We start from the raw sequence: 27,192 nt of genomic DNA, 5'->3' as shown, positions 1-27,192 counted from the left end.
TTTGCCAGGAGTCTTAGGACCAAGATTAGAGCAGCTGCAAGCTCTCACACAGCACCAAGTGCAGACTTTCCAGAGAGAAAACATTTCTTCAAGGTTTAAACGGGCTCGTAACAATTTCTCAGCCTCGACTGATGGACCCAAACATAACAAAGACTTTGCTGAAATAGTTCACTCAAAGCCAGAACCAAAGGCTTTACTCCACCTACCACTACATTAATTTGCATATTCATACCGCGTCCTGAAGGAACCCAGACTTTCTCTCGTGAATCCACACCTCATTTGTGGTCAGCAAAAGTATTTTGCAAGGACGGTGGCAAGCGTCCTCGCAGCGTGTGTAGGTACTTTCAAGAAGAAAATTCAAGGTATCTCTGAGAGATTCATTTATACCTCAGCTATGCATTCAAAATAAAAGCATATAGCTTGCTCCCTACTAAGGAATGGAACTCTAGAGCCGCGTAAAAGATGTTTGTGGGCGGAAAAAAAAATGTGTAGACCAGGCTGTCCTCGAACTCAGATCCACCTGCCTCTGCCTCTTCAGCATATCCTACCGGCCTGCGCCACCAGAACCGGCAAGAGTGTCTGCTGCTATTTTCATAATTGAACCTAGTCCGTGAGTGCGACGTAGGTTGCCTGGGTATTTCTGCTTACCAAGAAATTCAACCAATGAATTCATCGCCCCCTGCTGCCTTCTTAAAGAAACACACTCCGACCACAGCAAACTGCTCCCAGGACAACGAAAGCCCCGCCTCCTTTCATGCTCACACCACTCAGTCACCTCCCACAACCTGCCTACTTACTCTTCTCACCCACACAGTCACACCACAACAATAATGACACTAACCGTAAAACATGCACACTTACAACACTTTACTCACACCTCAAAAATAAATTACCACAACACCTCATCACAACACTGCCGCTGACACCATTCACACTCACTCCATGACTCCAGGACATCAGGACTCACACGGGGAACAAAACTCAACAGGAGCACTAAACATGCCTGCACACCGCTGGCGCTCGCCCAACAGCCTCCTTCACATCTACACACCTCCTGCCACCAGGACCGAGCTCAGGACAGCCAGCCACAACAACATTGCCAAAGCTACCATGTGCCTGTGGATCCTGGAATGATCCACGGATATGTGTGTGTGTGTGTGTGTGTGTGTGTGTGTGTGTGTGCATGCGTGTGCAAGCATGCATGCTCTCTGTGTCAGTATCAGAACCTCACTTCTCAGGCAAGCACCCCAGCACCCTAGAAACAACTTGAGATGTTCCATCTGTCTTAGGTTGGCCATGTTTCCCATCTCTGTGAAATGACTCCAGCCCTACAGTGTTCCTTGACTGAAGTCTTGAAAGAAACTAGGGTGACAGTGCCAGCTCAGCTACCCCACACTTCGGACCTGCAGTCAGTCATATAAAATAATGATTGTTATTTAAAAAAAAAAAATCACTAAATTTTGGAGTAATTTCTTTAACTGCAGGGAAAAAAAGCCAAATGGAACTATCAAAAATGAACCATAAAACAGAGAAAAATGTGGGTTGTGGTTAGAAAATGGGGATTTCACCATGAATTCTAGGATCAAACTCTGGCAGCCTGGCCTGCAAAGCCAGCACCTTGCAAAACTAAGCCAACTCCTAACCTGCTTTTTTGTTTGTGCTGAATTCAGTATTTTGTTCAGGATTAAGATTTTCCCCATATAGGTGTGTATGTATATATGAATATATGTGTGCATTGACATATATATGAATACATGTGTATATATTTGCATACATATATATACATGCACACATACATATATACACATACATACATACATATATACATATATATGATGCTAAATGATGTACTGCAGTTCCATGCCATTTGGATGAATGAATTTTCAGTGGAGAGGTGGGAATGATGGAGGACCTAAGTCGTGCATAGGCTGTGGAGAGAGGCTGAGCCATGTGGATATCCAAGGCCTCAGCATGTCCTGTAATGCCGCCACCTGAGGCCTGGTTGATGTCTGTGCTCCGTGCTGCCAATAGGGCCGTGTCTGGGTCCATGGGCCTGCTGTAGTGTCCGTGAACCCTGTGGCCCTTGTTACCACTGAAGGCCACGTTCATGTCTGAGGGCTGAGTTGCTTCAGAGGACTCTGATGGGACCCAGGACCCTTACTGCCACTGGAGACCATGCTGAGTCTGTGACACATGCTGACACCGCAGGCCAGGTGGACATCATGATCTATGCGTTTAGCAGATACCACGTGGAGGTTCGTGATCCGTGCTTCTGCTGACTGTAACAGACAAGAGGCTTCGTCTTCTGCAGTGGTTCCGATGACTACAGACTCACAGTTGAGAAAGAGGGACATAGAAAGGTTGGGTGGCAACCCCCAACCTCCACCCTCATACCCCAAAAGTTACAGTCTAGACAGGAAACCATTGAATAGCACTTTTAAAAGTTGTGATAAGGATACTGAAATATAGCCCTCAACAAATAGATGGCAACTGGAGAGGATTGGGGAGGGAAAGGGCTCACTCTTCTTTAAGGGACTGGCCACCAGGAGTTTGACTCTTCTCCAGTGACTATACTGTCAGGAGCCATAATGGGACAAGCTAATATACTAGCAGATGATCATCCTGAAATGCCTGCCTCAGATTATTATATAATCTACGACAGGTGAGCCCCCATTCAGCAAGGCTGTGGGGGACTAATTTTAGGAATGATCCCTGCTGTTTATATGCTTTTCCTGTTATTATTATACATTTATAATAATCAATAAGTAATAGCACATCCCTTTGGAGCAGATCTCTGCAGATCCACAAAGTATTGTCTTATAGTGATGCTAAGTAGACAAATAAATGACTTAAGTTTTAATGATGATCCTATAAGAATTCCTAATAGTATATCTGTGATTAGTAAGTTATTTTATAATGGAGTTGCTACTAGGATCTTTTTCTGATCATCAAGACTGCAATGAGAACTCTGCCAGTCTCCCAAGTTCACAAGTTAATTCCTCTTAGATGGCAACCAGACTTTCTCCTACTCAGAGCACATTCCAAGAGGTTGTAAAACAATTAACCAATGGTCATAAAAAAGGAACTAATGATTTATTATAAGTGCTAGGATAGAAGATAAAATATTGACTGGGATTATCTATATAAAACTCCACTAATAACTTAGTTATGGTTTTAAACTTTCTATAACCTGTAGAGAAGACAAATGATAGCTAGATAATTACTCCTAATGGATATGCATGTAAACATTCTCTGTTGTAAACTTCTATTTCAATTTATGACTTGGTATTTTGCGTGAACTTATGATGAACTTTGTAACATGTGATCATGTATTCTGAAAGATGTTTAAGGGCTGAGGACAAGAGAAGTCAGACCAGAAGAACTGAGTGAGAGGAATAGGGCTGAGAGAAGAACTGAACAGAGGAGAAGGTTTAGTCAAAAGAGATCAAGATTAGAAGGAGAATGCAGAGTGGAATAACTTAGAAGCTATAGGTAACATAAAATAACTAAGAGAACAATGTGCAGGAGTCAGAGGGAAAGGGGAAAAAAAGAAGACGTTGCAGAGAGCAGAAGGAGCAGGCAGGCTTCTCCTTACCATGGGACAGCACAGGTCCCATGGTGAGGACAGGACAGGCTCAATCTTATTAAGAGAAACAAAGCCTTTTTCTTACAAACATGGATTCAATTCATTTAGCATTGAAAGGATGGAAGCTTTTTCTTTCTCGATGCAATAAATATTGGAGTCCATTTTTCATCCAGAATGAGTGAGTTCTTTCTGCACCAGTGCTTGGTCTTTTGCTCCATATGCATATGTAAGTATGGATGTGTGTGTAAGTATGTAATTGTGAGAATGTATACATGTGTGTGTGTAAATATTAAATTGTAAGAATGCTTGCAAGCTGGGCCCAGCTGACTGTGTAAAAATATGTATGAAGCTGTATGAATTTATGTGAGATTATGCATATTCACTTATGTAGAAGTTTTTCTTTCTGCAAATGTTATTCTCTTCTCCTGGTTCAATAGAAGTTTATTGCTCCGAACTTCCCCCTAGACTGACAAGCACCTACCTGGACAATAGGGAAAAGGCTCTAGCAACTAATCCTTTAGTTAATCTCCTGCCTTTTAGGATGAGGTGTTAAATGCCTGAGACTGCAGTCTCTGGCTTCAGAGGAACACAGAAGGCAGGTCAGCTACATTAGCCTAGTAACTTAGATTTAGAGAAGTTAACTTTTTATTATACAGCAACCCTAGATTTTCTGTAAGACAAAATCTTACCCCAGAAGTTTGTAAGACAAAATCTTGCCCCTGCCAATGCTCTTCCCCCCTTCGCTGCCTCAAGAAGAACCAAGAAGAAAAGAACACCTCTGCTGGGGCTGGCTCCTGGCCCTATACAAACAAACAAACAAACAAAAAAATGGAGCGGGGAGACCACAATGGTAGGGGACATGGTGGGAGGGAACCTGGGAGAACTGGGAAGTAAGGATGATCAGGGAATGTGAAATTCCCAATAATCAATGAAAAATTATATTTCAAAAGTGGAAACAAATAAAAATAAAGTGTGAGAAACAAATGGGAAAAAAAGTTTTCCCCACTAACGCTTCTGTATGAAGAATTTCCTATAATCTAATAAAAAAAATCGAGGCCAGGTTATACACATATGTATACAGATGTACATACATTTGTATGTATGGCATATCTGATTCTCATTTCTTTCAACTTTGAATAAGAATTTATTAATTTTATGGAACAATGAGTTTCCATGTGATGTGTCATGGCCGCACACAACACACTCTGAAGACGCTGACCAGATCATCGCCCTCACTTTTCTGTCCCTCTCCCTTCACAAATAGCCCATCTTCCACTGTGCTTCAAAGAGGGTTTGTTGTTGTTGTTGTTCATGGTTTTGACAATCCTAGAAAAGGTGGACTCGTGGATTGGCCCCTGGCGAAGAGCTCAAGCAGCCAGCTTCCTAGGGAGAGAGGCACCTGAGAGGGGAGGAACACATGGTCAGACAGGAAACTGGAGCCAGGAGGGGAGCAACAAAGGACCTCCTACGGGGTCCCACTGCCTCCACCTCTCACCCCTGAGCCTGAATACCTGAGAATCTAGGGTGCAAATCGGGAAAACATCCAATTTTCTTTGACAATGCAACAGGACGATGTTGTTCACAAAATGCAAGATTCAGGCTACACAATATGTTACAAAAAAAATCTCTCTCTCTCTCTGTCTCTCTCTGTCTCTCTCTCTCTCTCTCTGTGTCTCTCTCTCTCTCACACACACACAGACATACACATACACACACATGCATACACATATACAAACACAGAGACAGACACACACATAAACACACATGCACACACACACACACAGACATGCACGCACAAACACATACACACAGTGGCTGAAGCAAAAGCAGACTCCAGCGATATTTTTCTCTTAGCCCTTGTTTATAACAGTTAAAAGAAAGTTTTCTGTCTAAAAAGAAAGTTGCCTCACTAAAAGCAATCACTACTAAAACATATTCTTCAATCAAACATAGAATCAAAAACAGATCAAAATCATTACACAAGGGGAAATTACAACAGGATTATCTCTTTAGTGTTTCTTTTTTGAGACTTACATCTAGTTAAACAATTCTCATCTATATTTATTTCCACAAGCTCACTGTAACCCCAAAGGAGAAATTCTTTTGTCATTGATTAACAAAGTTTGGGCAAGACAAGTCTATAGCAGCAAGGTTCTCCGTGGGCGATTGATTGATGTTGGCTGTAGGTGCAGCAGTAGACAGAGAAGAAGCTCTCCAAGACCATAAGGCTTCATTTTCTGAAGGGGCTGAGGGGTTCAACCTTCCCAGGAAAGACTGACAACAGCTAGCTCACACCAGTTACCTTATTCAAACGCTGTACAAGGTTAATTGGGGCTGGGAAAGGCTCCAACTACCAAAGTTATCTTACCCTTTGCTGTTTCTGATGGCAGACAACCCACACAAATCTCATCCCTTTTGTCTATGGCTAACCACCATCAAAAGTAAGAACTCCAGGTTTGCCAGGAGTCTTAGGACCAAGATTAGAGCAGCTGCAAGCTCTCACACAGCACCAAGTGCAGACTGTCCAGAGAGAAGACATTTCTTCAAGGTTTAAACGGGCTGATAACAATTTCTCAGCCTCGACTGATGGACCCAAACATAGCAAAGACTTTGCTGAAATAGTTCACTCAAAGCCAGAACCAAAGGTTTTACTCCACCTACCACTACATTAATTTGCATATTCATACCACGTCCTGAAGGAACCCAGGCATTCCCTCATGAATCCACACCTCATTTGTGGTCAGCAGAAGTATTTTGTAAGGACGGTGGCAGGACAGTGGCAAGCGTCCTCGCAGCGTGTGTAGGTACTTACAAGAAGAAAATTCAAGGTATATCTCAGAGATTCAGTTATACCTCAGCTACGCATTCAAAATAAAAAGCATATAGCTTGCTCCCTACCAACAAATGGAACTCTAGAGCCGCGTAAAAAATGTTTGTGGGCGGAAAAAATGTGTAGACCAGGCTGTCCTCGAACTCAGATCCACCTGCCTCTGCCTCTTCAGCATATCCTACCGGCCTGCGCCACCAGAACCGGCAAAGGAAAGGTCTGCAATTTTCATAATTGAACTTTGTTCATGTGTGTGCCGTAGGTTGCCTGGGTACTTCTGCTTTCCAAGACTTTCAACCAATGCATTCATCGCCCCCTGCTGTCTTTCTATAGAAACACACTACAAACACAACACACAGCTCACACCACAACAAAACCCTTGCATCCTCTCATGTTCAGACCACACACACACACCTCACACTCACACAACAGCGCTCACACTAAGGGAAAAATACGCACACTTACAACACTTTACTCACACCTCTCAAAAACAAATTCTCACAACACCTCACCACAACACTGCCCCTGACACCATTCACACTCACTCCACCACTGGTGACCAGGGCGTTGCTCACCCACACCCCTGCTGAGTTTATTCAGGTTCTCAACACTAAACAGCTCTCATCTGTTTCCCTTGTGCCTAAAACCCGACACTCGAGGAGAAAAGAAAAAAAGAAACGAGCTCTTTGCAGCGAACATTTTGCTCTGAGCAGCGCCTGACGACTCGTTGTGGTGCAGGACTAGAGAAAAGAAACCCAAGAGCCCCGAGAGAGCTGAGCAGGCGGATTGTAGAGAGGAGAGAGAACCGGTAGCGGAGAGAAGAAGGTGGAGTGCAGCGTGGGGCAGGCGTGAGGGTCGGACGTGCGCGTGGATAAGAGTTTGTGAGCTGCAGTGTGGAGCGGGAGCCCGTGCGGCTGGAGAAGCCGGTCCGGGTTGGGGTGAGGGTAGCCGATCAGATTCCGGGCGGAAGAAACATAAAAAACAGCCTTGGGGCAGTTGGAGGTTTGTTTGGGGTGAAGTGCAGCCGTGGATTTGTGTGTTTTTGTTGAAAAAAAGAGGAAAAATTGTGTAGTCCAGGCTGGCCTCGAACTCCAGATCCTCCTGCCTCTGCCTTCTTCAGCACATCCTACCGGCCTGCGCCACCAGTGCCGGCAGCAAGTGAGTTGAAATTTATTCTAATGAAGCGTCTGCTCAGTGATGCAAACTAATGGGTACTTAGCGGAAGGATTGCAACAACCGTGGTGCAGACTGCACTCCGTCCGTTCCACGCTCTCCACCGGCTTTACACACACTCTCCTCCGCGCTCCCGCGCTTTCCCGGCCTCACGCCCGCCGCCCTCACTGAACCACACCCGCCCAATCCCGGAAGATCCTCCCCGGCACCGCATCTCCCGCGGGCTACGCCGGGAGACACAGTCCCGGCACCGCAGGGCGCCTGCGCGCTCGGCGCAAGTCTCCTCCGCCCAACGCCACGCCCCGCAGCCCGGGCGAGCATTAGTCGGTGCTGCCTTTTCGCTTTCCACATTCACAGCGGAAGATCCGTGACTGCAAGGAGGCTGCCACGGAGGCCGCCTTCCTCAAGGATGGCTGACAGATCTCAAAAAACAATCCTCCCGCAACCTGCTGGGACCTCTTAGCACTTGGAAGCTTGACCCCGATTTCCGTCCAAGTGCGGGACTCCAGGAAAGGCCGGGCCGGGGTGTGAAGAAAACTCGACATGAAAATAAAATAGTGCGTGGACATCTCTGATTCTTGCCCACTGGTCCCCGATCACCAGAACGTTCACCTTCCTTCAGCCGTAGACAACCCTTCAAGGTGCCCAGCAGCTCAGGAGCACCGCCTCGCCCCCAGCTTTAACAGTCCGTGCCCAGGGTGTGCTCGCCCATCTGTACATGGCTGGAGCAAGATGTTAAAAATTGTTAGCAAGTTTCTCCACACTCAAGGGTAAAGAGTGTGGACAAAAATCCAGTTCTTCTATTTTTTTATAGACACCCCAAGGTTGTCAGCTAACACTTGCCATCGCTGATTTGTTACCTAAAGGGGGAAAAGGAAAACGTATTGAGCATACATTCTGAAAAATTAACCATGTATTGTTCTGGACTCGGGAGTGCTTTGTGAACGCATTAAGATGCTAGTGCTGTTCGAAAATGGATTCGGGTGCTTGTTTCTCTGCGGTGCCTGGTATTTTTCATCTCTGTGGATAGTACTGAAGATGTTTAAAAGGGAAGCACTTCTTTCGACTCAATATCAGAAGTTTTAGTCCTGATAAGTTCTTTCTGGGCCCACGGAGATGGCATGAGGTGGTGGAGCGCTTACTGCCGAGCACAGCTTAACAGTGAGCAGGGAGAGACTACGAGAAGACCCCAGGACAAGATGTAGCTCAGGGTCTCCAACAACGAGATCCCCAAGTTAAACTGTTTCCCTCACTGAACTGATTGCGCAAGGCTGTAAACTATGACGCCATGTGTGGATCAGGCCATTGGTGGAGGCTGGGCCCCCTGGATCCAATCCCCTCTCTCTCTCACAGCATCCATCCTGTGCAGACCTCGTGTCCCACGCTCAGCCTCTGCAGGGCCCTTGACACTGAACATAACAGAGGCCACCCAGGTGCCCTTGAATCCAGGCACGACCCTGTGACTACTGTAGTCTACTCAACTAGTATGAGTATTTTACTGCCGGGTGTCCTAAGAACCAGGCTATCCCAAATAATTCATAAATACATTACAGGGTTATGGACTGTGCCTCCATAAGAATGCGCCTGTAGAGCATTTTTCTAAAATAGTGATTGATAGGGGCGGGCCCAGCCCCCAGCCCATTGTGGATGGCGCCACCCCTGGGCTGGTGGTCCTGGGTTCTATAAAAATGCAGGCTAGGCAAGCCATGTTGAGCGACCTAATAAGCAGCCCCCCTCCGTGGCCTCTGCATCAGCTCCTGCCTCCAGGTTCCTGCCCTGCTTGAGTTCCTATCTTGACTTCCCTTGAGGGTGAACTGTGATGTGGAAGCAGAATTTCCCTTAATCTCTTTATCACCGCAGACAACACTGACAAAGCTACCACAAGCTCACTGTGACCCCAAAGGAGAAATTCTTTTGTCATTGATTAACAAAGTGTGGGCAGGCCAAGTCTATAGCAGCAAGGTTCTCCGTGGACGATTGATTGATGTTGGCTGTAGGTGCAGCAGTAGACAGAGAAGAAGCTCTCCAAGATGCTAAGCCTTCATTTTCTGAAGGGGCTGAGGGGTTCAACCTTCCCAGGAAAGACTGACAACAGCTAGCTCACACCGGTTACCTTATTCAAACGCTATACAAGGTAAATGGGGGCTGGGAAAGGCTCCAACTACCAAAGCTATCTTACCCTCAAAGCTGCTTCTGATGGCAGACAACCCACACAAATCTCATCCCTTTTGTCTATGGCTAACCACCATCAAAAGTAAGAACTCCAGGTTTGCCAGGAGTCTTAGGACCAAGATTAGAGCAGCTGCAAGCTCTCACACAGCACCAAGTGCAGACTTCCCAGAGAGAAAACATTTCTTCAAGGTTTGAACAGGCTGATAACAATTTCTCAGCCTCAACTGATGGACCCAAACATAGCAAAACTTTGCTGAAACAGTTCACTCAAAGCCAGAACCAAAGGCTTTACTCCACCTAACACTACATTAATTTGTATATTCATACTGGGTCCTGAGGGAACCCAGGCATTCCCTTGTGAATCCACACCTTATTTGTGGTCAGCAGCAGTATTTTGCAAGGACGGTGGCAAGCGTCCTCGCAGCGTGTGTAGAAAGAAGAAAATTTAAGGTATATCTGAGAGATTCAATTATACCTCAGCTATGCATTCAAAATAAAAGCATATAGCTTGCTCCCTACCAACAAATGGAACTCTAGAGCCGCGTAAAAAATGTTTGTGGGGGGAAAAAAATGTGTAGACCAGGCTGTCCTCGAACTCAGATCCACCTGCCTCTGCCTCTTCAACATATCCTACCGGCCTGCGCCACCAGAACCGGCGAGAGCAAATGCTGCTATTTTCTTAATTGAACCGTATTCGTGTGTGTGACGTACGCTGCCTGGGTACTTCCGCTTTCCAAGACCTTCAACCAATGAATTCATCGCCCCCTGCTGTCTTTCTATAGAAACACACTACAAACACAACACAGGTGCCACCACAACAAAACCTCTCATGCTCAGACCACTCATAACAACGCTCACACTAAGGGAAAAACATATACACTTACAACACTTTACTCACACCTCTCAACAACAAATTAACACAACACCTCATCACAACACTACCGCTGCCAACATTTCATCAGGACTCACATGGGAACAAAACTCAACAGGAACAACAAACATGCCTGCACACCTCTGGCGCTCGCCCAACAGCCTCCTTCACATCTACACACCTCCTGCCACCAGGACCGAGCTCAGGACAACCAGCCACACCCGGATTTACACCTCCTTGCCAGGGAAGGTGCAACATGGTAACCAATGGTACAATTTTCTCTTCTTTAACATAAAGGAGAAACACCGTGGACAAAATGCAACTCTCAGACAGTTTCACCAATACAAGGTCGTTGTCTTCCTTTCTTTTCCTGTTGCTGAGATAGAAGACCTTCTGGAGGAAGGCGATTTAAGGAGGGAGGGGTGCATTTTAGCTCACAACCCCTCAGTGCACAGAGGTCCAAGCAGCAGAAGCTGGAGCAGCTGGCAACGTGTAATCCACCACAATGAAGAAGGATCAGTGACTCGTATGTAGATCGCTGTCTCCATTTATACGTTTGAGAGTCCGTAAGGAATGGTGCAGTCCACAGTTAAGATGGCTCCTTCCCATTCTGAGACTCGGGTTACTCTAAGTATGCCCAGAGGCATGTCTCAGGGGTGACTCTATAGAGGCTGCCAAGTTGGCAATTAACACTTTTCATTACAGTTTTGTTCCTTTAAAGATTTAAAAAGTTATATCGAGCATACATTCTGAAATACATACTGCTTTGTTCTGGATTCTGAAATGCTGTGTGCAAGTATTAAAACATTAATGCTATTCAAAAATGGATTCCAATGTGAGCTTCTTGTTGGTTTTCCTCTGCAATGTGTTAATCAAATTTCACCTCTGATTATCTGGAAGAGGTTTAAAGCAGAAAGTATTTCTTTGGGCTCCATTTCAGAAGTGTTAGTACGGGTATATTATTTCTCGGCCCATGGAGATGCAGAACTCAATGGCAGGGAACATGTGACAGAGCAAAGCTGCCCTGAGACAGGGGGATTGAGAGACCACAGAGGCACCAAAGGTGAGATAGACATGTCTCCCGTATCCTCCAACAGGTAGGCCTCATCTCAGAAAGGTGCCTCACCCCACAAGAAGACTGTAAATTAGGAAGCCATGTGTGGATCAAGACATTGGCGGAGGCTGAGCCCTCTTGATCCAGTCACCTCTCTCAGCATCCATCCTTTGCAGAGCAAGCATCCCACACTCAGCGTCTGCAGGACCCTTGACATCTGAACAAAACAGAGACCACCTAGGACTATGGCCATATGCATATGAAGTCAGGCGTGTCCATGTGACCACTGTAGTCAACTCAGCTAGTAAGAGTATCTCACTGCTGGACATTTTAAGAAACAGGGTGTAATTTCCCTTATTTTCTTTATCACAGCAGACAACATTGCCAAAGCTACCATGTGCCTGTGGATCCTGAAATGATCCAGGTATGTGTGTGTGTGTCTGTGTGTGTGTGTGTGTGTGTGTATGTGTATGTCTGTGTGTGTGTGTCTCTGTGTGTGTGTGTGCAAGCATGCATGCTCTCTGTGTCAGCCTCAGAACCTCACTTCTCAGGCAAGCACCCCAGCACCCTAGAAACCTCTTGAGATGTTCCATTTGTCTTAGGTCAGCCACGCTTCCCATCTCTGTGAAATGACTCCAGCCCTACAGTGTTCCTTGACTGAAGTCTTGAAAGAAACTAGGGTGACAGTGCCAGCTCAGTGCACTTCTGACCTGCAGTCTGTCATAGAAAATAATGATTGTTATTAAAAAAAAAAATCACTAAATTTTGGAGTAATTTCTTTAACTGCAGGGAAAAAAGCCAAATGGAACTATCAAAAATGAACCATAAAACAGAGGAAACTGTGGGTGGTGGTTAGAAAACGGGGATTTCACCATGAATTCTAGGATCAAACTCTGACAGCCTGGCTTGCAAAGCCAGCACCTTGCAAAGCTAAGCCAACTCCTAACCTGCTTTTTTTGTTTGTGCTGAATTCAGTATTTTGTTCAGGATTAAGATTTTCCCCATATAGGTGTGTGTGTATACATATATGAATATATGTGTGCATTGACATATATATGAATACGTGTATATATTTGCATATATACATGCATACATACATATATACACATACATACACACATACATACATACAAACATACATACATATATACATGCATACAAACATATACATACATACATACATATATACATATATGTGATGCTAAATGATGTGCTGCAGTTTCCATGCCATTTTGATGAATGAATTTTTTCAGTGGAGGGGTGGGAATGATGGAGGACCTAAGTCGTGCATAGGCTGTGGAGAGAGGCTGAGCCATGTGGATATCCAAGGCCTCAGCACGTCCTGTAATGCCGCCACCTGAGGCCTGGTTGATATCTGTGCTCCGTGCTGCCAACAGGGCCGTGTCTGGGTCCATGGGCCTGCTGTAGTGTCCGTGAATCCTGTGGCCCTTGTTACCACTGAAGGCCATGCTCATGTCTGAGGGCTGAGCTGCCTCGGAGGACTCTGATGGGACCCAGGACCCTTACTGCCACTGGAGACCATGCTGAGTCTGTGACACATGCTGACACCGCAGGCCAGGTGGACATCATGATCTATGCGTTTAGCAGATACCACGTGGAGGTTCGTGATCCGTGCTTCTGCTGACTGTAACAGACAAGGGGGCTTCTTCTTCTGCAGTGGTACCGATGACTACAGACTCACAATTGAGAAAGAGGGACATAGAAAGGTTGGGTGGCAACCCCCAACCTCCACCCTCATACCCCAAAAGTTACAGTCTAGACAGGAAACCATTGAATAGAACTTTTAAAAGTTGTGATAAGGATACTGAAATGTAGCCCTCAACAAATAGATGGCAACTGGAGAGGGTGGGGGAGGGGAAGGGCTCACTCTTCTTTAAGGGACTGGCCACCAGGAGTTTGACTGTACTCCAGTGACTATACTGTCAGGAGCCATAATGGGACAAGCTAATATACTAGCAGATGATCATCCTGAAATGCCTGCCTCGGATTATTATATAATCTACGACAGGTGAGCCCCCATTCAGCAAGGCTGTGGGGGACTAATTTTAGGAAAGATTCCTGCTGTTTATATGCTTTTCCTGTTATTATTATACATTTATAATAATCAATAAGTAATAGCACATCCCTTTGGAACAGATCTCTGCAGATCCACAAAGTATTGTCTTATAGTGATGCTAAGTAGACAAATAGATGACTTAAATTTTAATGATGATGATCCTATAAGAATTCCTAATAGTATATCTGTGATTATTAAGTTATTTTATAATGGAGTTGCTACTAGGATCTTTTTCTGATAGTCAAGACTGCAATGAGAACTCTGCCAGTCTCCCAAGTTCACAAGTTAATTCCTCTTAGATGGCAACCAGACTTTCTCCTACTCAGAGCACATTCCAAGAGGTTGTAAAACAATTAACCAATGGTCATAAAAAAGGAACTAATGATTTATTATAAGTGCTAGGATAGAAGATAAAATATTGACTGGGTTTATCTATATAAAACTTCACTTATAACTTAGTTATGGTTTTAAACTTTCTATAACCTGTAGAGAAGACAAATGATAGCTAGATAGTTACTCCTAGTGGATATGCATGTAAACATTCTCTGTTGTAAACTTCTATTACAATTTATGACTTGGTATTTTGTGTGAACTTATGATGAACTTTGTAACATGTGATCATGTATTCTGAAAGATGTTTAAGGGCTGAGGACAAGAGAAGTCAGACCAGAAGAACTGAGTGAGAGGGATAGGACTGAGAGAAGAACTGAACTGAGGAGAAGGTTTAGTCAAAAGAGATCAAGATTAGAAGGAGAATGCAGAGTGGAATAACTTAGAAGCTATAGGTAACATAAAATAACTAAGAGAACAATGTGCAGGAGGCAGAGGGAAAGAGGAAAAAAGAAGATGTTGCAGAGAGCAGAAGGAGCAGGCAGGCTTCTCCTCACCATGGGACAGCATGGGTCCCATGGTGAGGACAGGACAGGCTCAGTCTCATTAAGAGAAACAAAGCCTTTTCTTACAAACATGGATTCAATTCATTTAGCATTGAAAGAGTGGAAGCTTTTTCTTTCTCAATGCAATAAATATTGGAGTCCATTTTTTATCCAGAATGAGTGAGTTCTTTCTGCACCAGTGCTTGGTCTTTTGCTCCATATGCATATGTAAGTATGGATGTGTGTGTAAGTATGTAACTGTGTGAATGTATGCATGTGTGTGTGTGAGTATGAAATTGTGAGAATGCATGCAAGCTGGGCCCAGCTAACTGCGTGAAAATATGTATGAAGCTGTTTGTATGAATTTATGTGAGATTATGCATATTCACTTATAGAAGTTTTTCTTTCTGCAAGTGTTTTTCTCTTCTCCTGGTTCAATAAAAGTTTATTGCTCCTAACTTCCCCCTAGACTGACAAGCAAGAGGCAACTGGACAATAGGGAAAAGGCTCTAGCAAGGAATCCTTTACTTAATCTCCTGCTGTTTTAGGATGAGGTGTTAAATGCCTGAGACTGCAGTCTCTGGCTACAGAGGAACACAGTAGGCAGGCCAGCTACATTAGCCTAGTAACTTAGGTTTAGATAAGTAAACTTTTTATTATACAGCAACCCTAAATTTTTCGTACGACAAAGTCTTACCCCAGAAGTTTGTAAGACAAAGTCTTGCCCCCACCGACGCTCTTCCCCCCTCTGCTGCCTCAAGAAGAACCAAGAAGAAAAGAACACCTCTGCTAGGGCTCGCTCTGGCTCCTGGCAGTATAAAAAAAAAAAAAAAAAAAAAAGGAGCAAGGGGGTGGGGGGAGGCCACAATGGTGGGGGACACGGTGGGAGGGAACCTGGGAGAACTGGGAAGTAAGGATGATCAGGGAATGTGAAATTCCCAATAAACAATGAAAAATTATGTTTTAAAAATGGAAACAAATAAAAATAAAGTGTGAGAAACAAATGGGAAAAAAGTTTTCCCCAATAACGCTTCTGTGTGAAGAATTTCCTGTAATCTAATAAAAAAAAATTGAGGCCAGGTTATACACATATGTATACAGATGTACATAAACTTATGTATATGACATATCTGGTCCTCGTTTCTTTCAACGATGAATAAGAATGTGTCAATTGTATGGAACAATGAGTTTCCATGTGATGTGTCATGGCTGCACACAACACACTCTGAAGACGCTGACCAGATCATCACCCTCACTTTTCTGTCCCCTCTCCCTTCACAAATAGCCCATCTTCCACTGTGCTTCAAAGAGGGTTTGTTGTTGTTGTTGTTCATCGTTTTGGCAATCCTAGAAAAGGTGGACTCTTGTTTTGGCCCCTGACAAAGAGCTCAAGCATCCAGCGTCCTAGGGAGAGAAGCACCTGAGAGGGAAGGAACACTTGGCCAGACAGGAAACTGGAGCCATGAGGGGAGCAAGAAAGGACCTCCTACGAGGTCCCACTGCCTCCAACTCTCACCCCTGAGCCTGAATACCTGAGAATCTAGGGTGCAAATCAGGCATAGACAAGCATATCTAGTTTTCGTTGACATTGCAACAGGACGATGTTGTCCACAAACTTCAAGATTCAGGCTACACAATATGTTACAAAAAATCTCTCTCTCTCTGTCTCTCTCTGCCTCTCTCTCTGTCTCTCTGTCTCTCTGTCTCTCTGTCTCTCTGTCTCTCTCTCTCTCTCTCTCTCTCTCTCTCTCTCTGTCACACACACACACACACACACACACAGACAAACACACACATACACACACACATGCATACACATATACAAACACAGAGACAAACACACACACATACACACATGCATACACACACAGAGACAGACACACACATAAACACACATGTGTACACACACACACACACACACACACACACACGCATGTACACACACACACACACAGACATGCACGCACAAACACATACACACAGTGGCTGAAGCAAAAGCAGACTCCAGCGATATTTTTCTCTTAACCCTTGTTTATAACAGTTAAAAAAAAGTTTTCTGTCTAAAAAGAAAGTTGCCTCACAAGTAAAGCAATCACTACTAAAACATATTCTTCAATCAAACATAGAATCAAAAACAGAACAAAATCATTACACAAGGGGAAATTACAACAGGATTATCTCTTTAGTGTTTCTTTTTTGAGACTTACATCTAGTTAAACAATTCTCATCTATATTTATTTCCACAAGCTCACTGTAACCCCAAAGGAGAAATTCTTTTGTCCTAGATTAACAAAGTGTGGGCAGGCCAAGTCTATAGCAGCAAGGTTCTCCATGGACGATTGATTGATGTTGGCTGTAGGTGCAGCAGTAGACAGAGAAGAAGCTCTCCAAGATGCTAAGCCTTCATTTCCTGAAGGGGCTAAGGGGTCCAACCTTCCCAGGAAAGACTGACAACAGCTAGTTCACACCAGTTACCTTATTCAAACGCTATACAAGGTTAATTGGGGCTGGGAAAGGCTCCAACTACCAAAGTTATCCTGCCCTTTGCTGTTTCTGATGGCAGGCAACCCACACAAATCTCATCCCTTTTGTCTATGGCTAACCAAAATCAAAAGTAAGAACTCCAGGTTTGCCAGGAGTCTTAGTACCAAGATTAGAGCAACTGCAAGCTCTCACACAGCACCAAGTGCAGACTGTCCAGAGAGAAAACATTTCTTCAAGGTTTGAACAGGCTCATAACAATTTCTCAGCCTCGACTGATGGACCCAAACATAGCAAAGGCTTTACTGAAACAGTTCACTCAAAGCCAGAGCCAAAGGCTTTACTCCCCCCACCACTACATTAAGTCTGGGGAAACCCAGACTTTCCCTCCTGAATCCACACCTCATTTGTGGTCAGCAGAAGTATTTTGCAAGGACTTTGGCAAGCGTCCTCACAGCATGTGTAGGTACTTACAAGAAGAAAATTCAAGGTATATCTGAGAGATTCAATTATACCTCAGCTATGCATTCAAAATAAAAGCATAAAGCTTGCTCCCTACCAACAAATGGAACTCTAGAGCCACATAAAAAATGTTTGTGTGCGAAAAAAAAATGTATAGACCAGGCTGTCCTCGAACTCAGATCCACCTGCCTCTGCCTCTTCAGCATATACTACCGGCCTGCGCCACCAGAACAGGCAAGAGTGGCTGCTGCTATTTTCATAATTGAACCTAGTCCGTGAGTGCGACGTAGGTTGCCTGGGTATTTCTGCTTACCAAGACCTTCAACCAACGAACTCATCGCCCCCTGCTGTCTTTCTATAGAAATACACTACAAACACAACAAACAGCTCCCACCACAACAAAACCTCTCATGCTCAGACCACACATAACAGCGCTCACACTAAGGGAAAAACATGTACACTTTCAACACTTTACTCACACCTCTCAACAACAAATTAGCACAACACCTCATCACAACACTACCCCTGCCAACGTTAGATCAGGACTCACACAGGGAACAAAACTCAACAGGAACAACAAACATGCCTGCACACCACTGGCGCTCCCCAACAGCCTCCTTCACATCTACACACCTCCTGCCACCAGGACCGAGCTCAGGACAACCAGCCACACCCGGATTTACACCTCCTTGCCAGGGAAGGTGCAACATGGTAACCAATGGTACAATTTTCTCTTCTTTAACATAAAGGAGAAACACGGTGGACAAAACGCAACTCTCAGACAGTTTCACCAATACAAGGTCGTTGTCTTCCTTTCTTTTCCTGTTGCTGAGATAGAAGACCTTCTGAAGGAAGGCGATTTAAGGAGCGAGAGGGGGAATTTTAGCTCACAGGTCAAGCTGCAGCCTGTCAGTGCACAGAGGTCCAAGTAGCAGAAGCTGGAGCAGCTGGCCACGTGCAATCCACCACAGCGAAGAAGGGTCAGTGACTCGTGTCCAGCTCGCTGTCTCCATTTATACGTTTGAGAGTCCATAAGAAAAGGTCCAGTCCTCGGTTAAGATGGCTCCTTCCCATTCTGAGACTCGGTTACTCTAAGTATGCCCAGAGGCATGTCTCAGGGGTGACTCTATAGAGGCTGCCAAGTGGGCAATTAACACTTTTCATCACAGCTTTGTTCCTTAAAAGATTCAAAAAGTTATATTGAGCGTAAATTCTGAAATATTAACACTGCGTTGTCCTGGATTCTGAAATGCTGAGTGCAAGTATTAAAACACTAATACTAGTCAAAAATAGATTCCGATGTTAGCTTCTTGTTGGTTTTTCCTCTGCAATGTGTTAATCAGATTTCACATGATTATCTGGAAGAGGTTTAAAGCAGAAAGTATTTCTTTGGGCTCCATTTCAGAAGTGTTAGTATGGGTATATTATTTCTCGGCCCATGGAGATGCAGAACTCAATGGCAGGGAACATGTGACAGAGCAAAGCTGCCCTGAGACAGGGGGATTGAGAGACCACGGAGGCACCAAAGGTGAGATAAACATGTCTCCCGTATCCTCCAACAGGTAGGCCTCATCTCAGAAAGGTGCCTCACCCCACAATAAGACTGTAAATTAGGGAGCCATGTGTGGATCAAGCCATTGGCGGAGGCTGAGCCCTCTTGACCCAGTCACCTCTCTCAGCATCCATCCTATGCAGACTAAGCATCCCACACTCAGCGTCTGCAGGGCCCTTGACATCTGAACAAAACAGAGGCCACCTAGAACTATGGTTATCTGACTATGAAGTCAGGCGTGGCCATGTGACCACTGTTGTCAACTCAATTAGTAAGAGTATCTCAGTGCTGGACATTTAAGAAACAGGGTGTAATTTCCCTTATTTTCTTTATCACAGCAGACAACATTGCCAAAGCTACCATGTGCCTGTGGATCCTGAAATGATCCACGTATGTGTGTGTGTGTCTGTGTGTGTGTGTCTCTCTGTGTGTGTGTGTGTGTGTGCAAGCATGCATGCTCTCTGTGTCAGCCTCAGAACCTCACTTCTCAGGCAAGCACCCCAGCACCCTAGAAACCTCTTGAGATGTTCCATCTGTCTTAGGTCGGCCATGTTTCCCATCTCTGTGAAATGACTCCAGCCCTATAGTGTTCCTTGACTGAAGTCTTGAAAGAAACTAGGGTGACAGTGCCAGCTCAGCTACCCCACACTTCTGACCTGCAATCTGTCATAGAAAATAATGATTGTTATTTAAAAAAAATCACTAAATTTTGGAGTAATTTCTTTAACTGCAGGAAAAAAAAAGCCAAATGGAACTATCAAAAATGAACCATAAAACAGAGGAAACTGTGGGTGGTGGTTAGAAAACAGGGATTTCACCATGAATTCTAGGATCAAACTCTGGCAGCCTGGCTTGCAAAGCCAGCACCTTGCAAAGCTAAGCCAACTCCTAACCTGCTTTTTTTGTTTGTGCTGAATTCAGTATTTTGTTCAGAATTAAGATTTTCCCCATATAGGTGTGTGTGTATACATATATGAATATATGTGTGCATTGACATATATATGAATACATGTGTATATATTTGCATATATACATGCATACATACATATATACACATACATACACACATACATACATACATACAAACATACATACATATATACATATATATGATGCTTAATGCTGTGCTGCAGTTTCCATGCCATTTTGATGAATGAATTTTCAGTGGAGAGGTGGGAATGATGGAGGAACTAAGTCATGCATAGGCTGTGGAGAGAGGCTGAGCCATGTGGATATCCAAGGCCTGAGCATGTCCTGTAATGCCGCCACCTGAGGCCAGGTTGATGTCTATGCTCCGTGCTGCCAGCAGGGCCGTGTCTGGGTCCATGGGCCTGCTGTAGTGTCCGTGAATCCTGTGGCCCTTGTTACCACTGAAGGCCATGCTCATGTCTGAGGGCTGAGCTGCCTCGGAGGACTCTGATGGGACCCAGGACCCTTACTGCCACTGGAGACCATGCTGAGTCTGTGACACATGCTGACACCGCAGGCCAGGTGGACATCATGATCTATGCGTTTAGCAGATAGCATGTGGAGGTTCGTGATCCGTGCTTCTGCTGACTGTAACAGACAAGGGGGCTTCTTCTTCTGCAGTGGTACCGATGACTACAGACTCACAGTTGAGAAAGAGGGACATAGAAAGGTTGGGTGGCAACCCCCAACCTCCACCCTCATACCCCAAAAGTTACAGTCTAGACAGGAAACCATTGAATAGCACTTTTAAAAGTTGTGATAAGGATACTGAAATGTAGCCCTCAACAAATAGATGGCAACTGGAGAGGGTGGGGGAGGGGAAGGGCTCACTCTTCTTTAAGGGACTGGCCACCAGGAGTTTGACTCTTCTCCAGTGACTATACTGTCAGGAGCCATAATGGGACAAGCTAATATACTAGCAGATGATCATCCTGAAATGCCTGCCTCGGATTATTATATAATCTACGACAGGTGAGCCCCCATTCAGCAAGGCTGTGGGGGACTAATTTTAGGAATGATCCCTGCTGTTTATATGCTTTTCCTGTTATTATTATACATTTATAATAATCAATAAGTAATAGCACATCCCTTTGGAGCAGATCTCTGCAGATCCACAAAGTATTGTCTTATAGTGATGCTAAGTAGACAAATAGATGACTTAAGTTTTAATGATGATCCTATAAGAACTCCTAAAAGTATATCTGTGATTATTAAGTTCTTTTATAATGGGGCTGCTACTAGGATCTTTTTCTGATAGTCAAGACTGCAATGAGAACTCTGCCACTCTCCCAAGTTCACAAGTTAATTGCTCTTAGATGGCAACCAGACTTTCTCCTACTCAGAACACATTCCAAGAGGTTGTAAAACAATTAACCAAAGGTCATAAAAAGGGAACTAATGATTTATTATAGGTGCTAGGACAGAAGATAAAATATTGACTGGGTTTATCTATACAAAACTTCACTTATAACTTAGTTATGGTTTTAAACTTTCTATAACCTGTAGAGAAGACAAATGATAGCTAGATAGTTACTCCTAGTGGATATGCATGTAAACATTCTCTGTTGTAAACTTCTATTTCAATTTATGACTTGGTATTTTGCGTGAACTTATGATGAACTTTGTAACATGTGATCATGTATTCTGAAAGATGTTTAAGGGCTGAGGACAAGAGAAGTCAGACCAGAAGAACTGAGTGAGAGGAATAGGGCTGAGAGAAGAACTGAACAGAGGAGAAGGTTTAGTCAAAAGAGATCAAGATTAGATGGAGAATGCAGAGTGGAATAACTTAGAAGCTATAGGTAACAAAATAACTAAGAGAACAATGTGCAGGAGGCAGAGGGAAAGAGGAAAAAAGAAGATGTTGCAGAGAGCAGAAGGAGCAGGCAGGCTTCTCCTTACCATGGGACAGCACAGGTGCCATGGTGAGGACAGGGCAGGATCAGTCTCATTAAGAGAAACAAAGCCTTTTTCTTACAAACATGGATTTAATTCATTTAGCATTGAAAGGGTGGAAGCTTTTTCTTTCTCAATGTAATACAAACTGGGGGCCATTTTTCATCCAGAATGAATGCATTGAGAAAGAAAAAGCTTCCACCCTTTCATATATTCATACCACGTCCTGAGGGAACCCAGTCATTCCCTAGTGAATCCACACCCCATTTGTGGCCAGCAGAAGTATTTTGCAAGGACGGTGGCAGGACGGTGGCAAGCGTGCTCGCAGCATGTGTAGGTACTTACAAGAAGAAAATTCAAGGTATATCTGAGAGATTCAGTTATACCTCAGCTATGCATTCAAAATAAAAGCATATAGCTTGCTCCCTACCAACAAATGGAACTCTAGAGCCGCGTAGAAAAATGTTTGTGGGCGGAAAAAATGTGTAGACCAGGCTGTCCTCGAACTCAGATCCACGTGCCTCTGCCTCTTCTGCATATCCTACCGGCCTGCGCCACCAGAACCGGCGAGAGCAAATGCTGCTATTTTTATAATTGAACCGTGTTCCTGTGTGTGACGTAGGTTGCCTGGGTACTTTCGCTTTCCAAGACTTTCAACCAACGAACTCATCGCCCCCTGCTGTCTTTCTATAGAAATACACTACAAACACAACACACAGCTGCCACCACAACAAAACCTCTCAGGCTCAGACCACACATAACAGCGCTCACACTAAGGGGAAAACATGTACACTTACAACACTTTACTCACACCTCTCAACAACAAATTAGCACAACACCTCATCACAACACTACCGCTGCCAACATTAGATCAGGACTCACACAGGGAACAAAACTCAACAGGAACAACAAACATGCCTGCACACCACTGGAGCTCGCCCAACAGCCTCCTTCACATCTACACACCTCCGGCCACGAGGACCGAGCTCAGGACAACCAGCCACACCCGGATTTACACCTCCTTGCCAGGGAAGGTGCAACATGGTAACGAATGGTACAATTTTCTCTTCTTTAACATAAAGGAGAAACACGGTGGACAAAACGCAACTCTCAGACAGTTTCACCAATACAAGGTCGTTGTCTTCCTTTCTTTTCCTGTTGCTGAGATAGAAGACCTTCTGGAGGAAGGCGATTTAAGGAGCGAGAGGGGGAATTTTAGCTCACAGGTCAAGCTGCAGCCTGTCAGTGCACAGAGGTCCAAGCAGCAGAAGCTGGAGCAGCTGGCCACGTGCAATCCACCACAGCGAAGAAGGGTCAGTGACTCGTGTCCAGCTCGCTGTCTCCATTTATACGTTTGAGAGTCCATAAGGAAAGGTGCAGTCCTCAGTTAAGATGGCTCCTTCCCATTCTGAGACTCGGTTACTCTAAGTATGCCCAGAGGCATGTCTCAGGGGTGACTCTATAGAGGCTGCCAAGTGGGCAATTAACACTTTTCATCACAGCTTTGTTCCTTAAAAGATTCAAAAAGTTATATTGAGCGTAAATTCTGAAATATTAACACTGCGTTGTCCTGGATTCTGAAATGCTGAGTGCAAGTATTAAAACATTAATACTAGTCAAAAATAGATTCCGATGTTAGCTTCTTGTTGATTTTTCCTCTGCAATGTGTTAATCAGACTTCACCTCTGATTATCTGGAAGAGGTTTAAAGCAGAAAGTATTTCTTTGGGCTCCATTTCAGAAGTGTTAGTACGGGTATATTATTTCTCGGCCCATGGAGATGCAGAACTCAATGGCAGGGAACATGTGACAGAGCAAAGCTGCCCTGAGACAGGGGGATTGAGAGAGCACAGAGGCACCAAAGGTGAGATAGACATGGCTCCTGTATCCTCCAACAGGTAGGCCTCATCTCAGAAAGGTGCCTCACCCCACAATAAGGCTGTAAATTAGGAAGCCATGTGTGGATCAAGCCATTGGCGGAGGCTGAGCCCTCTTGATCCAGTCACCTCTCTCAGCATCCATCCTATGCAGAGCAAGCATCCCACACTCAACATCTGCAGGGCCCTTGACATCTGAACATAACAGAGGCCACCTAGGACTATGGTTATATGACTATGAAGTCAGGCGTGGCCATGTGACCACTGTAGTCAATTCAGCTAGTAAGAGTATCTCACTGCTGGACATTTTAAGAAACAAGGTGTAATTTCCCTTATTTTCTTTATCACAGCAGACAACATTGCCAAAGCTACCATGTGCCTGTGGATCCTGAAATGATCCACGTATGTGTGTGTGTGTCTGTGTGTGTGTCTCTGTGTGTGTGTGTGTGCAAGCATGCATGCTTTCTGTGTCAGCCTCAGAACCTCACTTCTCAGGCAAGCACCCCAGCACCCTAGAAACCTCTTGAGATGTTCCATCTGTCTTAGGTCGGCCATGTTTCCCATCTCTGTGAAATGACTCCAGCCCTATAGTGTTCCTTGACTGAAGTCTTGAAAGAAACTAGGGTGACAGTGCCAGCTCAGCTACCCCACACTTCTGACCTGCAATCTGTCATAGAAAATAATGATTGTTATTTAAAAAAAATCACTAAATTTTGGAGTAATTTCTTTAACTGCAGGAAAAAAAAAGCCAAATGGAACTATCAAAAATGAACCATAAAACAGAGGAAACTGTGGGTGGTGGTTAGAAAACAGGGATTTCACCATGAATTCTAGGATCAAACTCTGGCAGCCTGGCTTGCAAAGCCAGCACCTTGCAAAGCTAAGCCAACTCCTAACCTGCTTTTTTTGTTTGTGCTGAATTCAGTATTTTGTTCAGAATTAAGATTTTCCCCATATAGGTGTGTGTGTATACATATATGAATATATGTGTGCATTGACATATATATGAATACATGTGTATATATTTGCATATATACATGCATACATACATATATACACATACATACACACATACATACATACAAACATACATACATATATACATATATATGATGCTTAATGCTGTGCTGCAGTTTCCATGCCATTTTGATGAATGAATTTTCAGTGGAGAGGTGGGAATGATGGAGGAACTAAGTCATGCATAGGCTGTGGAGAGAGGCTGAGCCATGTGGATATCCAAGGCCTGAGCATGTCCTGTAATGCCGCCACCTGAGGCCACGTTGATGTCTGTGCTCCGTGCTGCCAACAGGGCCGTGTCTGGGTCCATGAGCCTGCTGTAGTGTCCGTGAATTCTGTGGCCCTTGTTACCACTGAAGGCCACGTTCATGTCTGAGGGCTGAGTTGCTTCAGAGGACTCTGATGGGACCCAGGACCCTTACTGCCACTGGAGACCATGCTGAGTCTGTGACACATGCTGACACCGCAGGCCAGGTGGACATCATGATCTATGCGTTTAGCAGATACCACGTGGAGGTTCGTGACCCGTGCTTCTGCTGACTGTAACAGACAAGGGGGCTTCTTCTTCTGCAGTGGTACTGATGACTACAGACTCACAGTTGAGAAAGAGGGACATAGAAAGGTTGGGTGGCAACCCCCAACCTCCACCCACATACCCCAAAAGTTTCAGTCTAGACAGGAAACCATTGAATAGCACTTTTAAAAGTTGTGATAAGGATACTGAAATATAGCCCTCAACAAATAGATGGCAACTGGAGAGGATTGGGGAGGGGAAGGGTTCACTCTTCTTTAAGGGACTGGCCACCAGAAGTTTGACTCTTCTCCAGTGACTATACTGTCAGGAGCCATAATGGGACAAGCTAATATACTAGCAGATGATCATCCTGAAATGCCTGCCTCGGATTATTATATAATCTGTGACAGGTGAGCCCCCATTCAGCAAGGCTGTGGGGGACTAATTTTAGGAATGATCCCTGCTGTTTATATGCTTTTCCTGTTATTATTATACATTTATAATAATCAATAAGTAATAGCACATCCCTTTGGAGCAGATCTCTGCAGATCCACAAAGTATTGTCTTATAGTGATGCTAAGTAGACAAATAGATGACTTAAGTTTTAATGATGATCCTATAAGAACTCCTAAAAGTATATCTGTGATTATTAAGTTCTTTTATAATGGGGCTGCTACTAGGATCTTTTTCTGATAGTCAAGACTGCAATGAGAACTCTGCCAGTCTCCCAAGTTCACAAGTTAATTGCTCTTAGATGGCAACCAGACTTTCTCCTACTCAGAACACATTCCAAGAGGTTGTAAAACAATTAACCAAAGGTCATAAAAAGGGAACTAATGATTTATTATAGGTGCTAGGACAGAAGATAAAATATTGACTGGGTTTATCTATACAAAACTTCACTTATAACTTAGTTATGGTTTTAAACTTTCTATAACCTGTAGAGAAGACAAATGATAGCTAGATAATTACTCCTAATGGATATGCATGTAAACATTCTCTGTTGTAAACTTCTATTTCAATTTATGACTTGGTATTTTGCGTGAACTTATGATGAACTTTGTAACATGTGATCATGTATTCTGAAGGATGTTTAAGGGCTGAGAACAAGAGAAATCAGACCAGAAGAACTGAGTGAGAGGAATAGGGCTAAGAGAAGAACTGAACTGAGGAGAAGGTTTTAGTCAAAAGAGATCAAGATTAGAAGGAGAATGCAGAGTGGAATAACTTAGAAGCTATAGGTAACATAAAATAACTAAGAGAACAATGTGCAGGAGGCAGAGGGAAAGAGGAAAAAAGAAGATGTTGCAGAGAGCAGAAGGAGCAGGCAGGCTTCTCCTTACCATGGGACAGCACAGGTGCCATGGTGAGGACAGGGCAGGATCAGTCTCATTAAGAGAAACAAAGCCTTTTTCTTACAAACATGGATTTAATTCATTTAGCATTGAAAGGGTGGAAGCTTTTTCTTTCTCAATGTAATACAAACTGGGGGCCATTTTTCATCCAGAATGAATGCATTGAGAAAGAAAAAGCTTTCACCCTTTCATATATTCATACCACGTCCTGAGGGAACCCAGTCATTCCCTAGTGAATCCACACCCCATTTGTGGCCAGCAGAAGTATTTTGCAAGGACGGTGGCAGGACGGTGGCAAGCGTGCTCGCAGCATGTGTAGGTACTTACAAGAAGAAAATTCAAGGTATATCTGAGAGATTCAGTTATACCTCAGCTATGCATTCAAAATAAAAGCATATAGCTTGCTCCCTACCAACAAATGGAACTCTAGAGCCG

At 44.2% G+C, this 27,192-nt stretch overlaps 1 long non-coding RNA gene across 2 annotated transcripts; it reads right to left on the bottom strand.

Annotated features, from left to right (window-relative positions):
- Positions 1-98: 98 nt before the first annotated feature.
- Positions 99-27,192, bottom strand: LOC127679279 (uncharacterized). Of its 2 annotated transcripts, none has more exons than XR_007976726.1 (4): positions 27,126-27,192; positions 17,519-17,631; positions 6,244-6,315; positions 99-202 (listed from the first exon to the last, which is right to left on the bottom strand). It is a non-coding gene; the product is annotated as an uncharacterized LOC127679279 (long non-coding RNA). The 2 variants fall into 2 exon arrangements; XR_007976725.1 differs by lacking the exon at positions 27,126-27,192 and adding an exon at positions 22,382-22,448.

Source organism: Apodemus sylvaticus, chromosome 2 (assembly GCF_947179515.1).
Source record: "Apodemus sylvaticus chromosome 2, mApoSyl1.1, whole genome shotgun sequence".
NCBI classification, from domain to species: Eukaryota; Metazoa; Chordata; class Mammalia; order Rodentia; family Muridae; genus Apodemus; species Apodemus sylvaticus.
The sequence above is the reverse complement of the archived record's forward strand: the minus strand, read 5'-3'. Positions and strand labels throughout refer to the sequence as shown.